The sequence below is a fragment of the Diabrotica virgifera genome, chromosome 2 (assembly GCF_917563875.1).
Source record: "Diabrotica virgifera virgifera chromosome 2, PGI_DIABVI_V3a".
Taxonomy (NCBI): domain Eukaryota; kingdom Metazoa; phylum Arthropoda; class Insecta; order Coleoptera; family Chrysomelidae; genus Diabrotica; species Diabrotica virgifera.
Genome location: NC_065444.1, coordinates 220,257,358 through 220,273,027, shown reverse-complemented (window position 1 = coordinate 220,273,027; position 15,670 = coordinate 220,257,358). Strand labels below are relative to the sequence as shown.

General features: G+C 32.6%; 1 protein-coding gene across 2 annotated transcripts in view; it reads right to left on the bottom strand.

Annotated features, from left to right (window-relative positions):
- LOC114333923 (phospholipid-transporting ATPase ABCA3) overlaps positions 1–15,670 on the bottom strand; it is a 249,446-nt gene that overhangs the window by 111,306 nt on the left and 122,470 nt on the right. The window lies entirely within an intron of this gene.

Below are 15,670 nucleotides of genomic sequence, written 5' to 3'. Positions count from 1 at the left end.
TCAAACGTTATACGGGATCTCATTGGGTGTTAAAATCATCTGTCAATAATTGTTGGAGATTATGGATAAATAAATGTTGTGTATATTAGTTTTTATTGTTGTGATGGCAGAGAAAAAAGCAAGTTTATAATTGTAGTGACTTTTTAAATAGTTTTTAAACGCGACAGATACGTAATAATTGTAAATGTTTCAGTATCCTAATAAACAATTACATAGGTACCTACCTATTTGGAAAATTTAAAATGAACCTACCAAAATAGCATGTATTGCTTTGATTTACATAATTTGATTACCATCAAAATTTCTGTCAATATTCACCTAATATATTGTTTTCTTACTCTATGTTTTGTTGTATTTTAATATTTCAATATTCTACAAAAATCAAAATAATTTGGTTAAATTCAGAACTGTCAAAAGTCTAAACCGTTTAGTTCGTCGATTTTCCCACATGATGCAGGTGTCTCCGATTCCAATACTAACTGCGCAAACATAAGCGGGTTCGAACCCCCAATAGAAACTTTTATTTTTTTGTTTTTTTTTATACATTTTATGATTGTAAGTATATTTATTAGATCACTTTTGAAGTTATACTTCTTTAGGCGCGATTTCATTGAGGGTGAAATTTTATTAATCTGCGCGCATGCGCACACCGACAGTATGGTATTAGTCGTTATACGGGCTCTGATTGGGTGTTGAAATGATCTGTCAATAATTGTTCAATATGGAGGTTATCGGTAAACAAAAATATTGTATATATTAGTTTTTATTGTTGTGAGGACAGAAATAAAATCAAATTTATAATTATAGTGACTTTTTAAATAGTTTTGAAAAGCCGCAGGTACGTAATTCTAAATGTTTCAGTTGTATTCCAATAAAAAATGATCTTCATACCTATCTATTTGGAAAATGAAAAGAAATTAATGTAGTTACCTATTAGTAGGCAATGCTTTAATTTACATAATCTGATTACGAACAAACTTTCTACAAATCTTCATCTAATATATCGTTTTCTTACACTATATTTTGTTGTATTTTAATTCGACAAAAATCAAACTAATAATTTGATTAAATTCATATAAATAAACAAAATGTCAAAAAGTTTATGGTGTAAATGTTTAGTTTGTGTATATTCCCACATGACGTATACGCGAATGTGGTGCAGTGGGAAATCGCTTCGACTTTCGTACGGCGCGATAGACGTGAAGTGGGTTCAAGCCCCAAGCAAGTTGTTATTTTTTTATTTTTTTTTATAGATTTTATGATTGTAAGTATATTATATAATTTTTTTCAGAAAATACGTATTTAATTAAAATTTTTGGAAAGTAGTAGAGAAACTGTTTAAAGTATATTGATTTCGTTGAAATCATATAATAGAAGTATAACTTCTTACGTGCGTACAAAGTACACACATTCTTTTTTTTTTCAGAAAATACGTATTTAGTTGAAAATTTTTCCGACAATTATTGTTCAGAAATCATTTGTGGCATTTTTCAAAGTGTTTGTGTGTGTTTTATTCTTTTATTTTTTTAATTTTTGGTACTGTTTTAATAAAAATTTTTGAAAAGTAGTAAGTATTAAAATTAGTTTAATATTTAAATAAAATATAAATAAACTGTTTAAAGTATATGAATTTCGTTGAAATCATATAATGGAAGTATAACTTCTTACGTGCGTACAAAGTACACACACATTCTTTTTTTTTATTCTTCATTACTTTTTACGAAAAATATCCAAAACAAGAAAAACTAAACTTAGATAACCTAAAAGTCCCTGAGGTACAAGAAAGATTTGAGAGAACAGTGGATGAAAAATTACTAGAAGAAAACAGAGCAGACTCCACAATAGAAAATCAATGGAACACCATAAGCAGTATCATACTAGACACAGCGAAAGAAGTCATAGGAACAAAGACACAACGGAGAGAAGAAACATGGTTCGATGAAGAATGCAAACAAGCTATACAGGAAAGAAATGAAGCACATAAGAATTACATACTCAGACGTACTAGAGAGAGAAAAACAGAATTTGAGAACAAAAGACGAAGAGCAGATAAACTGTGCAGGCAGAAAAAGAGAAAGTACGAAAACCAACGGATACTAAACATAGAAAGGGAGTTTAAGGAAAACGAAACACGTAGTGCATACCAACTTATTAAACATTTAAGACAGGGATACAAACCGAAGACTAGCCTCTGCAAAAATAAGAAGGGTGAAATCATTAGCGATATGGACGAAATTAAGATAACCTGGATGACATATTTTAAGGAAGTATTAAACAAAGGGGCACAACCACCATTACAACAACAGAGACAGCAGCAGGCACGGCAGGAGGTACAACAACAAGAGCTGGGGGAAGATGGAGAAGAAAATGAATTAACTAGACCCCCAACGCTAGAGGAGGTCCAAACGGCAATCCACATACAAAAAAGCCATAAAGCACCGGGAATAGATAAAATACCGGCAGAACTACTCAAGCAAGGAGGAAGGAATTTGACACAACAGATGTATCAGCTAATACGAGAGATATGGATAGAAGAAGAAATCCCCCAACAATGGAAGAAAAGTATAATCTGCCCTATTCATAAAAAAGGAGACAAACTGTTGTGTCAGAATTATACAGGCATCTCTTTACTTTGTTCGGGATACAAAATATTCACAAACATCCTTAATCGAAGACTTCAACCTCTCACGGAAAAAATCATCGGGGAATATCAAGCAGGGTTTAGGCAAAATAGATCTCTTCTTCTTTGAGTGCCTCTCCTATCGGAGATTGGATATCATTAGGGCGATTCTAATTTTATTTACTGCTGTTTTGAACAATTCGTTAGTGGTACAGCCAAACCACTCTCTCAAATTTCTCATCCAGGACATTCTTCTACGGCCTGGATTTCTTCGTCCTTGGATTTTTCCTTGCATTATATTTTGTAGGAATGTGTACTTATGTCCTCTCATCAGGTGGCCTAAGTATTCAAGTTTTCTCTTTTTTATACTCCGTAGAACTTCTGGCTCGTTATTTATTCTGCGTATTACTTCTTCATTTGTAATTTTATCCACCCAACTTATTCGTAGTATACGGCGGTAGCACCACATCTCAAAGCTTTCAAGATTTTTAATATTCCTCTGTTTAAGAGTCCATGACTCCACACCGTAGAGCAAAGTACTGAATACATAGCATTTTAACATTCTAGTTCGTAGATGAATACTAATATCACGATTACAAAATAATTTTTTCATTTTTATAAAAGTAGACCTGGCAATTTCAATACGTCTTTTTATCTCGTGATTTTGGTCACCTGTTTCATTGATAAGGGTTCCCAAGTATTTGTATTCGTTTACTTTTTCAAGTTGGGTACCGTTTATTGTGATACTAGTGTCATTTATTGGATTCTTACTGAAGGTCATATATTTGGTTTTTTTGACGTTCATCCTTATGCCGTAGTTATTACATATCTCATTCATAGTTTCAACTAAATGTTGTAGATCTTCCGCTGTTCTTGCCATTATCACAGTATCGTCAGCATATCGAATGTTATTGATAACTTCTCCATTGACTATTATCCCTTCGTTTGCATATGAGAGAGCTTCTTGGCATATTTGTTCGCTGTAGATATTAAATAAGAGCGGTGACAATATACAACCCTGTCGTACTCCTCTACGTATTTCTATTTCGTCCGATGTTTGTTCTTCTATTTTTATATTAGCTCGCTGATTCCAGTACAAATTTAATATTATTTGTATGTCTCTGGTGTCAATGTTCTTACTCTCCAGGATTTCTTTGAGTTTACTGTGGCGTACTTTGTCAAAGGCCTTTTCAAAGTCTACAAAGCAGGCGTGTACCTCTTGGTTAACATCTAGGCATCTCTGTGTTAGAACGTTCAAGGCAAAGAGAGCATCCCTTGTACCTAATCCTTTTCTGAATCCCATCTGTGTATCGTTAATATCGATGTCTAGTTTTTGATAGATTCGGTTGTGAATGACTCTAAGAAATATTTTAAGCAGGTGACTCATCAAGGAGATTGTTCGATGATCTGAACATTGCATTGCCTTAGTTTTCTTCGGTATGGTGACAAACGTAGACAGCAACCATTCTTGCGGTATTATACCAGTACTGTATATTGTATTGAATATATGCAATATTATGGTTACGGATTTATCTTTTATCCGTAAAATAATCCGATAAATCCGTAAATCCGTAAAATAGATCTACCATTGACCAACTATTTACAGTTAAACAAATACTAGCCAAAGCATGGGAATATGACATGGACGTTTACAATCTCTTTGTAGATTTTAAACAAGCCTATGATTCAATAGATAGAACAATTCTACCTAATATATTGGAAGAATTTGGCATACCATCAAAATTAATACGACTAGTGCAAATGACAATGACAGAAACAGAAGCACAAGTATGTATTCAAGGACAGATCACTGATGCGTTTACGATAACGCAAGGACTGAAACAAGGCGACGGACTGGCTCCAACGCTTTTTAATCTTGTTCTTGAATATGTAATTAGACGGTTGACGGTAAGCGGAAATAACATACTTACAAACAAATCTACCCAATTAGCAGCATACGCGGATGATATAAACATAATGAGCAGAACAATGAATGCAGCGGAAGAAACCTACGTTGAGTTGAAACAGAGTGCAGAAGCAGTAGGGCTAGCAATAAACACAAATAAAACAAAACTACTCATACAAACCAGATCAAATAGACCGGCGCAACAACACTTTATTGACGATATAGAACATGTGAATAGATTCACGTACCTAGGAATGGATCTGGTTGCAAGCAGTGAAGAAGAACCGGAAATAAATAGAAGGCCTGTGCTGGCAAATAAAGCATATTTCGCGATGGGCCACATATTCAAATCGCGAGACGTACACCGGAAAACAAAACTCCGGGTATATAAAACAATAATCAGGCCCATAGTAAGTTATGGCTGCGAAACATGGGTGGTGACACAGAAATCTGCCAATGCATTAGATGTGTTTGAAAGAAAAGTATTACGTAGGATACTGGGCCCAATAAGGGAAAATAACAACTGGCGAATTAGGTATAATAGAGAAATATACGAGCAATATAGCGAACCAACTCTAGCACAACACACTAAACTACAGAGATTACGGTGGGCAGGGCACGTGGTCCGCATGCATGAGAATAGAATCCCCAGAAAATTGCTGAATGCAAGAATGCAGGGAAGAAGACCGGTTGGAAGACCTAAAAAGAGATGGGAAGACGAAGTCGATGAGGATGCCAGGAACTTCCTGGGAACGCGTTCATGGAAAAGAACAGCGGTAAATCGAAATGATTGGAGAAGCTTATTGAAGGAGGCCAAGGCTCGATTTGGGCTGTAGTGCCATTGGATGGATGGACTTTTTACGTAAATATCATCCTTTGGTCTCAATGCGATAGAGTAAGTAATTTTCAAGTTATTTGTGTTTTAATGTAATGGATTCAATAGGATTATGTACTTTAAACATACATATTTTATAATCTTATTGAATGTAGTTTAAAATATATAGTCTTATGGAATCCATTATCTTTAAACGCAAATAACTTGACAATTACTTACTCTATCACAATGGGACAAAAGGATAATATTTATGTAAAAAGTAAAAAGAAATCAAAAAAACTTGCTGAAATGATTATTACGACAGTAGCGTATATTGTGAGGGGGAAAAATGAGCGAAAATGAAGTATATAGCTCTACAGCCCGCCTCTGGTAATAGAGGAAAACTATCTTTTAACACTAGGTAGAGTATCCTAACATGTGTAAACTGTTTGTCAAGTTTGAACAAAAAATATTGGAAGGTGTTAAAACAATGGGCTAAAATCATTTTAGAATATTTGTAATAAAACACTCTGTATCTCGGCAAGGAAGAATATTTTATTTTAGTGTTTTGGGTTAAATCTTCGTATTTTGTGCTAAGGTTTCTCCAGTTACGATATGGTCAATTCTTAATAAAACACCCTGTATATAATTTCGATTTTTATCCTTTTGTATAATATGCAAAAAGCCTAAATAATTCATACTTTCTTTTCTAACAACAATATGAAGAGTGAAAAAGCTCAAATAATATATTTTTTTATTTAGCTTAATGCCTCGACAACTATTGACTATTGGCATGACACAGTGGATTTTGCAATTGGATAATACCTAATGCAGCATCTGATCATCCGAGTTATGAGCTTTAGACTAAGGTCCGATCTTTAAAAAAATGTCTCCATGTTCATGAATGTTTTTCTAGTTCTTTCAATGTTTGATATTATTATTTTTTTCTTTTTTATTTTTGGCTTACATGCATTGTTGATAGTTGATATTAACTCCCAGATATTGTATATAATACAATATACATTCTTAATATTGTTCTGAAGCTACTTTCTTGTGGCATATTAAGCAATTTACTATTTTAGCTATTTACTATTCTATTTACTACTTAAGCAATTTACTATTTTAGCTGGGATTAATGATTTTATAATCATTAATATTTTGTATTTCGATAACGATTTCCGAAGTGGAAGTCGAAACGTCAATAAATTTAATTTCCAACTTAAATTGTGGCTTATTTCCCAAGTAAGATAGTAAATTGCATCTGATAATATTATTATTAGCCCGATCAGGGAACACAAAATTTTACGAAAACTTCCAAAAAAATAAAGGAAGGATGAAAATTTGGGAATAGGTAGTTGAAATTGTCTATTATTATACAGGGTGTCCCGGAAAATAGTGCGTTCCTTTAAGGTATGGAGAGAATCCACAATTTGGAACAAAAAAGTCCTATACCATTTTTTTCTAAAGTTAACCGTTTCCAAAAAAAAGTTAACATTGTTTTCCATATACCTGTATTTTAATGTTTGGAAATTTTAATAAACTGGCAACATCGTACGCACTACGGAATAATAACATAATAAGAACTCGTTTGTGATTGTGATTTAACAGTATTTCAAATAATCCAACCTAATAGTAGGTAATACTTATGTATTTTCTATTTGTTTACTAAAATTATTTTCTTTTGAAATGTATTGAAATACCGATTGCATAATTTTAAACGAATTACACATCTTTTAACATAAAAACACATCTTTTAACTGAACTAGTATTATGTATTTAGTAAGGTTTAAATGGGTTGAATGCTGAGTATTGCTGAGGGCTTTAACTGAATTACATAGTTTTAATAGTTTACAGTGGAACTTAAATACACCAGATAATGTCTCAGTAATTTGTTTACTTGTGAACTGAAATAACTAAGTTGTACTTACTTGAAAATAATTATTATACCGAATAGATGTTTCAAGTAACCTTTCACAAACACCATTCATAGGTAATAACATAATAGGTAATACACTCACTGTTCGAAAACATTTTCGGCATTGACACTAAACAGGATTCTTTAAAACTATCTGTTTACTATCTATCTTCTATCTATTTATTTACATGGGACTGTCTATGCTTAAATTTGCGTACCGCACATAGTTGTCAGATTTAAATTTGCCTACCAAAATACATTTTAATTTTTTGGCCAAACGGTTGCATTTAGAAAAAAATGTTATGAGAGTTTTTTGTTCTACATGGTGCCTTCTACCTATACCTTTAAGGAACGCACTATTTTCCGGGACACCCTGTATAAGAAAAAGTTTACAATTCTACATCTCCTCCATTTTACTAAAATTGGGAAATACGGGGTGAAAAATGTTTTCTCGGGGGTGAAAAAATATACATACGTTCAAAATAATTCGGAAATTGTATAATATGACTAATTCTAAGTAACTTTTGTTCTATAGAGTTTTTTCACTAAGTTAATATTTTTCGAGTTATTTGCGAATGAATATGTTCATTTTTTAACAAACAAAAAACATGTTTTTGGACGGTTTTTATTCTTAGCAAAAATATAGCTTATAAAAAACTGAAAAAAATGGTATATGCATGAAATCTGTAGACCCAGTAGAAGCAGAGTTGTAGCTAATGAAAAGTAGGTTCTTCTTCATCAAATTCGAAATCGAATATTTCAATTTGAAATAACCCAAAAACGGAGCTCTTTTCGGGTAAAATTCATTACAACTTTTTTAAAGTGTTTAAAAAAAGGTTTATTTTTGTTTTTTAAAAACACTTCTAACATTAAACGTAAGTGAGTTACGGTCAAAATATGGCTGGTCTTTTTTATTCTTTGCTAAAAAAATCGCGAAAATCACCCTCTAATTGACTTCCCAAATAAAATTAATCGTTACCGCTTCACAAGTTACTTTACTTATGTATTGTTTATATTATCTATAAGTTTTATTGGTTCAAAGTGCTCATTTTTGAACAAAATTGGGTTTAAAAAAAACATTTTTTTTATTTTGAAAAAAATGGAATTTTTTATGGAATTAACTCAAAAATTATTAGTAATACCAAAAATCACAAAGAGTAATAAAATGTTCGTTTTGCTTTTCTGAATATTTTTGATTTTTTGTTTTCTTTTTAGACAAAAATTGGTTATGCTATGGCTGTTCAAAATTTGCCTAAACTCGTGATTAGTTACTCGTTCAAGCCATTTTAACTACAGTTTTTTTTTCAAAAATAGGCATTTTGAACCCATGAAACTTACAGATCATATAAATAATACATAAGCAAAGTAAGTTGTCAAGTGGTAATGATAAAATTTATTTGTGATGCTAATTAGGGGATGATTTTCGCGATTTTTTTTACCAAAAAATAAAAGGAACCAACAATATTTTGAGCGTAACTCACTTACTTTTAATGTTAGAAGTTTTTTTAAAAAACAAAAATAAACCTTTTTTAAACACTTTAAAAAAGTTTAAATGAATTTTCCCCGAAGAGTGATCCGTTTTTGGGTTATTTCATATTGAAATATTCGATTTGGAATTTGACGAAAAAGAACCTACTTTTCATTAGCTACAACTCTGCTTCTACTGGGTCTACAGATCTCATACATACACCATTTTTTTCAATAAAATACTTACTTTTTGAGTTATCTCCGAAAAAACGTCCAAAAATATATTTTTTTTTTGTTAAAAATGAACATATTCACTCGCAAATAACTCGAAAAGTATTGACTTAGCAAAAAAACTCTATAGAACAAAAGTTGTTTAGAACTAGTCATATTATACAATTCCGGTCTTATTTTGAATGTATATTTTTCACCTTCGAGAGGGGGTATTCCCCTCCATTGTTGTTAAATGGAGGGGATGTAGAATTGTAAACTTTTTCTTATATAATAATAGACAATTTCAACTACCTACTCCCAAATTTTCATCCTTCCTTTATTTTTTTGGGGTCAGATTGTTCTTTGATCGGGCTATTATCTATAACATTTTGTTGAGTCATACATTTAGGAAAAATATTTTGATATATCTTATCTGATATATATCTATTCTGATATATCTATCCATAGTGATTGATCTGTGTTGAAACCTTATCAGCCCTACTCAAATTAATTAAGAACAAAAAATTCTAAACGAGATATTTGTTAAGAAAACTATTAGAAACAAGAGTTATAAAATATAAATATAATAAATTTTATTTAAGAATAAAACACTGACAACTTTTTGTTTTCTACACTGTCACACAATTTATTTTCTACAGAGTCCCTTTCTCAAATGAAAGAAAATCCGTAACTCTGTTAAAACAGCTGTAGTGAAAATAAATTGGAGTACATTTTGTGGAAGTGTAGAAAACAAAAATTTTCACTGTTTTATTCTTACATGAAATGAACTTGCCATTAAGTAATGGTCCAATACATCACTTATAATAAACTATATATAAGAAATATACGAGGTTTGTCTTTTTAGTTTTGCATATAGCTTCTTAGAGGGCCCACCAATAAAACCTTCCGACACAAATGTAACCTCAATCTTTTGTTGACATAAATCAAGATTTGCATTGCGATACAAGGAGTGTAGATACAGTGAATTTTTGAAATTAGCAAATCAGTCGAAAATGGATCTTAACCGAGAAAATTTTCGAGCAATAATTTTTTACAATTTTCGGAGAGGATTATCCCCTCACTGAAATGGTTCTGTGTTTGAGAATGAAGCATCACACCAGTCAACTATTTCCACCTGGTATTGCGAATTTCAACGTGGTTGCTCCAGTCTCAGCAACGAATCCAGGCCAGGCCCACCCAAAACAGCAGTCACACAGCAAAACATTGAAGCGGTTCGTCAGCTAATTAAGGATGACTGCCGTGTAATATACCGGGAGGCATATTTACAGATGCTTGCGTGTGACACCAGGGTGTTGAAATCAGTTAGGGTTTGGAAAAACAGTACATTTACACATGCTAGCGCGTGTTGACACCACGGTGTTGAAATCAGTTAGGGTTTGGAAAAACAGTACGTTTACAGACGCTAGCGTGTGTTGACACTAGGGTGTTGAAATCAGTTAGGGTTTGGAAAAACAGTACAGTTACAAATACTAGCAGATTTGGACACCATAGTGTTGAATCCAGCTAGCTTTTTTAGTAATTAATATACATGCATAAATGCTAACGGCTATTGACTTTGATTTTATATACCTACTGCTGCGGAAAAATATTTAAGTGATTTAGGTATTAGTAAATAATTAAACGTTGTTGGGATATAAACAATCCACAGAGAACGGCAGTTCTCACCAGTGGCGCACAACACCCCTACAAGCGACACTATATATACACGAAATTTTCGATGTTCTAAACCTGACTGAATGGAAAATTGGGCCACATCCCATCTTAAAGTTTACGAAAAGACTCGTCCATCCATATGTTACTTCTCCATTTTGGTCCAAGGGTGTGGAATTTACGGCCCTTCCCATTTAAAGCCTGTTTTTCGTTCTCGTCCCCAAAACTCCCAAAAATTTCAAAGATTTAAGCCCGACCTTTGCGGCTTCTGATAGCATAGATCATTACCTTTCCAACGCATGTTTAATTTTGAAAATCGGTTGTACCATCCAAAAGTTATCGAGCTCAGAAATATGACTCTATTTTTATTTAAAAAATGGAAAATGTTTGTGGATATGTATGTTTGTATGTATGTATGTATGTGGAACAGTTAAACCGATCTGAATTTTTTTTTCTGTGTTTCAAGAGGGTGTGAGGGCCGATTCAGAACCGGTCTAATTTTTGACTTCTGACTACCCGTAAGTTAGCTAGAGGACTAAGTAGATACAAAATAGCATATTTTTTGGGCGTATATATCTTAGGTTCAAGAAAAGACAGGAAAACCGCAAATACACCAAATTAATAGGGTTGAGTTAAGCTTTCAAACGGCCCTTAAGCGATCAAGCTGAGACATACGCACTGCTCACCATAGCCAAAAAACTGAAAAATTAAACTTTGAAAATTTTGGTTTTTCGACAATTACTCAAAATTTCAACCTACGAATTGCGCCAATAACTGAGCGTTTGTAGAAGGACTCAGGACGCGTCTAACGGTGTATACCTTATATCTGGGAAAATTCGAATTTTTAAGTTATAGGATTCATAAGTATGATCAAATTTATTTCTTATGGGAAAAACGGTTTTTCAAGCTCAATAATTCCTGTAATACGTTCAGTTATCATACTCGATCTTGGATGCATCAGATACTACTTATCAATACGTTACAAATTCATGTTTAGTGATCAACATCAGGTAAGCCGTTCAGAAATTATAGAGCTCCAAAGGTATAATTAGTCCAGGAACTGAAATTTTTCACTTCGCAATTTTTACAGAATGGATAGATTTGTTTAAAAATTTGACAATAAGTAGTGGATAGTCCAAGGATCAAAATCTATATGATGCCGAAAGACGCTTTTACCAAGGGGGTAGTTGCCACCTCATCTCGAGGGTGGAATTTTTTTTTTATATTTTGACCGCAAATGCTGGTAAAAATATTAATTATAAACAAAAAATGTTCATTATACATTTTTTTGATAAAATTAATAGTTTTCGATTTATTAGTTATCGAAGCTGTTAGTTTTATATCGGAAAGATTACCAGATAACGGCAGTTCTCGCGAGTGGCGCAGAAATACACCCCCCTACACGCGACACTATTATATACACGAAATTTTCAATTTTCTAAATCTGACTGAATTGAAAATTGTGCCAACTCCCATCTTAAAACTCAGAAAAAGACTCACCCATTCATATGTCAACCATCCATTTTGGTCCAAGGGTGTCGATTTTACGGCCCTTCCTATTTAGGGTCTGTTTTTCGTTCTGGTCCCCAAAACTCCCAAAAACTTCGAAAATGTAAGTCCAACCTTTGCGGTTTCTAATAGAACTGATCATTACCTTTCCAACGCATGTCTAATTTTGAAAATCGGTTATACCATTCAAAAGTTATAGAGCTTAGAAATGTGACTCAATTTTTATTTAAAAAAGGGAAAATGTTTGTGGATATGTATGTATGTGTGTTTGAAAGTTAAACCGATTTGATATTTTTTCTCTGTATTTAAAGAGGGGGTCAGGGCCGATTTAGAACCGGTGTAGTTTGTGACTTTTGACCACCCATAAGCCAGCTATAGGACTTTGTAGGTACAAAACGGCATATTTTTTGGGGGTATATATATTCGGATCAAGAAGAGGCACGAGAACCGCAAATATATCAAATCAATAGTGTTGAGTTAAGCTTTCAAATGGTGTCCAAGCCGTCAGGATCGGACATACACACGGCTCAGTATAGCCGAAAAACTGAAAAACTAAACTTTGAAAATTTTGGTTTTTCGACAATTACTCAACATTTCAACGTACGAATTGTGCCAATAACTTAGCGTTTGTATAAGGACTCAAGACGAATCTAACGATGTATACCTCATATCCGGGAAAATTCAAATTTTTAGGTTATAGGCTTCATAAATATGATAAAATCTATTTTCTGTGGGAAAAACGGTTTCGAAAGCTAAATAATTCCTGTACCTAATAGCTTCAGTTATCATACTTGACCTTAGATCCATCAGATACTACTGGTCAATACGTTTCAAACTCATGTTTACTGATCAAAATCGGTTAAGCCGTTTAGAGAAGTTATTAAGATACAAAAGTATAATCCAATTAACGATTATTCCCCAAATGGTTTATGAGTTGTAGTGGTTACGACGCTAAATTTGATCTGGCAACGGGCAATCCGACTTCATTTACCGGCCATCTCAATATATTTTTTTTTTTCAATCTATTTCGAATAGAAAAAAATCTAGTGTACATTCGATGGACACTAGATGATTTGGGAGATAATGCAACAAAGGTGACCATTTATAAAGCTTGATAGAGGAACATTGCATTCAACTTCATACATTTAATTTATAAATAACTTTGAAAAACTCCTGATACAAGAATAAAAAACCGCTAAACGCCGTAAAAATGAGTGGCGCATAAAATATTCCAGCTACAAAAGATCTGATATGAATGTTACGTGGCGCGAAAATGGATTTTCATTTGATGCAAAACAAAATTCTAGTTTTATTTTAAACGATTTTTCCATAATATTTGCTAAATTTGAAGTAAACGCGCCACAAAAGAGTTTCAAAATTCAAACTGTATCAAAGTTACTCTTTTGTGGCGCGTTTACTTCAAATTTAGCAAATATTATGGAAAAATCTTTTAAAATAAAACTAGAATTTTGTTTTGCATCAAATGAAAATCCATTTTCGCGCCACGTAACATTCATATCAGATCTTTTGTAGCTGGAATATTTTATGCGCCACTCATTTTTACGGCTAATAGCGGTTTTTTATTCTTGTAATATGTTCACACAAAAGAACAACATAAAAAATAATGTTGCTCTGAAGCTATTTGCTTGTGGAATTTTTATAATTAACTATTTAGATGGGAAATAAGCCACAATTAAATTGAAAAAAATAATTTTATTAACGTTTCGATGCCCAAATCGGGTGTCGTCAAAATAAGAAATACTACTACAGGGTGTTTGGTAAAGAATGGGCCATAGCTTAACCTCAGGTTCCTGAGGTTAAAATAGGCCGATTTAAGCTAACTTACCTTAGTACAAAGTTTATAATAACCGAGATACAGGGTGTCAAAGTTAAACTTTTTTTTTATTTATTATTGAATATTTAAAAATTGAATGGGTTGCATATGTGAGTCCATATTAAATATAGTAATGAAACACAGACTTACTCACAATCATTTAATTATACTTTGACGACCGGTTTCGATCTCTACAATATACAGATCATCTTCAGGTCGGCGTTACAAGTAGTTAAATGATGCCGTTACAAGGATTGCGTTGCAACTTAGTTGTTGTCATATTAGTACGTCCAAATTAGTACGTCCAAATTATGCTAATTGTGCTAATTGGTTTGTTGGGATAGTGATAGGGTAAACAAACCAATTAGCATAATTTGGACGTACTAATATGACAACAACTAAGTTGCAACGCAATCCTTGTAACGGCATCATTTAACTACTTGTAACGCCGACCTGAAGATGATCTGTATATTGTAGAGATCGAAACCGGTCGTCAAAGTATAATTAAATGATTGTGAGTAAGTCTGTGTTTCATTACAATATTATTGAATATTTCTTGACAGGCATGAGATATCAACACGAAATTTGGTATGTGGGGGTTTTTCGGGACGAGAAAACTAAATTCCCTACCAAAAGTTATATGTTGCCCAGAGGGCGCCACATACGTCTTTCAGCACTCATTTAATACGTTCAATTTTTTTATCCGCCACTCCGTATAATTTTGACATTAAAATTTGTATTCCCATATTAGTTTTACTTAAAAAAGGTATACCTCTTTCATCTCCCTTAACTCAACCGTTTACGAGATAAACCCATTTTAAATCTGCGGTGCAACATAATTTTTAGCATAATATCATTGTAGTTACACCAGAAAAATAACTTAAAACCATAAAATTATCCAAAAATGTATCGCAAATTTCTTCAAATGCAATTTGCGATGCAATGCCATAAATTTGAGAACTGGCACAATTATTATGGTTTTAAGTTATTTTTCGGGTGTAACTACAATGATATTATGCTAAAAATGATGGTGTATCGCAGATTTAAAATGCGTTTATCTCGAAAACGGTTGAGTTTAGAGAGATGAAAGAAGTATAGCTTTTTTTTAAGTAAAACTAATAGGAGAATAAAACTTTTAATGTCAAAATTATACAGAGTGAGGGATAAAAAAATTTAACGTAATGAATAAGTGCTAAAAGGCGTATGTGCCGCCCTCTGGGCAATACATAATTTTTGGTAGGGAATTTAGTTTTCTCGACCCAAAAAAACCCCACTTACCAAATTTCATGTTGTTATCTCATATCTGTCAGGAAATATTCAATAATAAATAAAAAAAAAGTTTAACTTTGACACCCTGTATCTCGGTTATTATAAACTTTGTACTAAGGTAAGTTAGCTTAAATCGGCCCATTTTAACCTCAGGAACCTGAGGTTAAGCTATGGCCCATTCTTTACCAAACACCCTGTATATTAAACAAAAATGTTGTTGCTTAGTAAAAAATTCTACTAATAATTTTTTTAATCTGACTCATTTATATTGGCAAATCATACATATATTATACATTTTAAAGTATTTTTTTACTAAACAACAACATTTTTGTTTAATTTAGTAGTACGTATTTTGTATTTTGACAACGACACCCGATTTGGGCGTCGAAACGTTAATAAAATTATTTTTTTTAATTTAATTGTGGCTTATTTCCCATCTAAATAGTTAATTATAA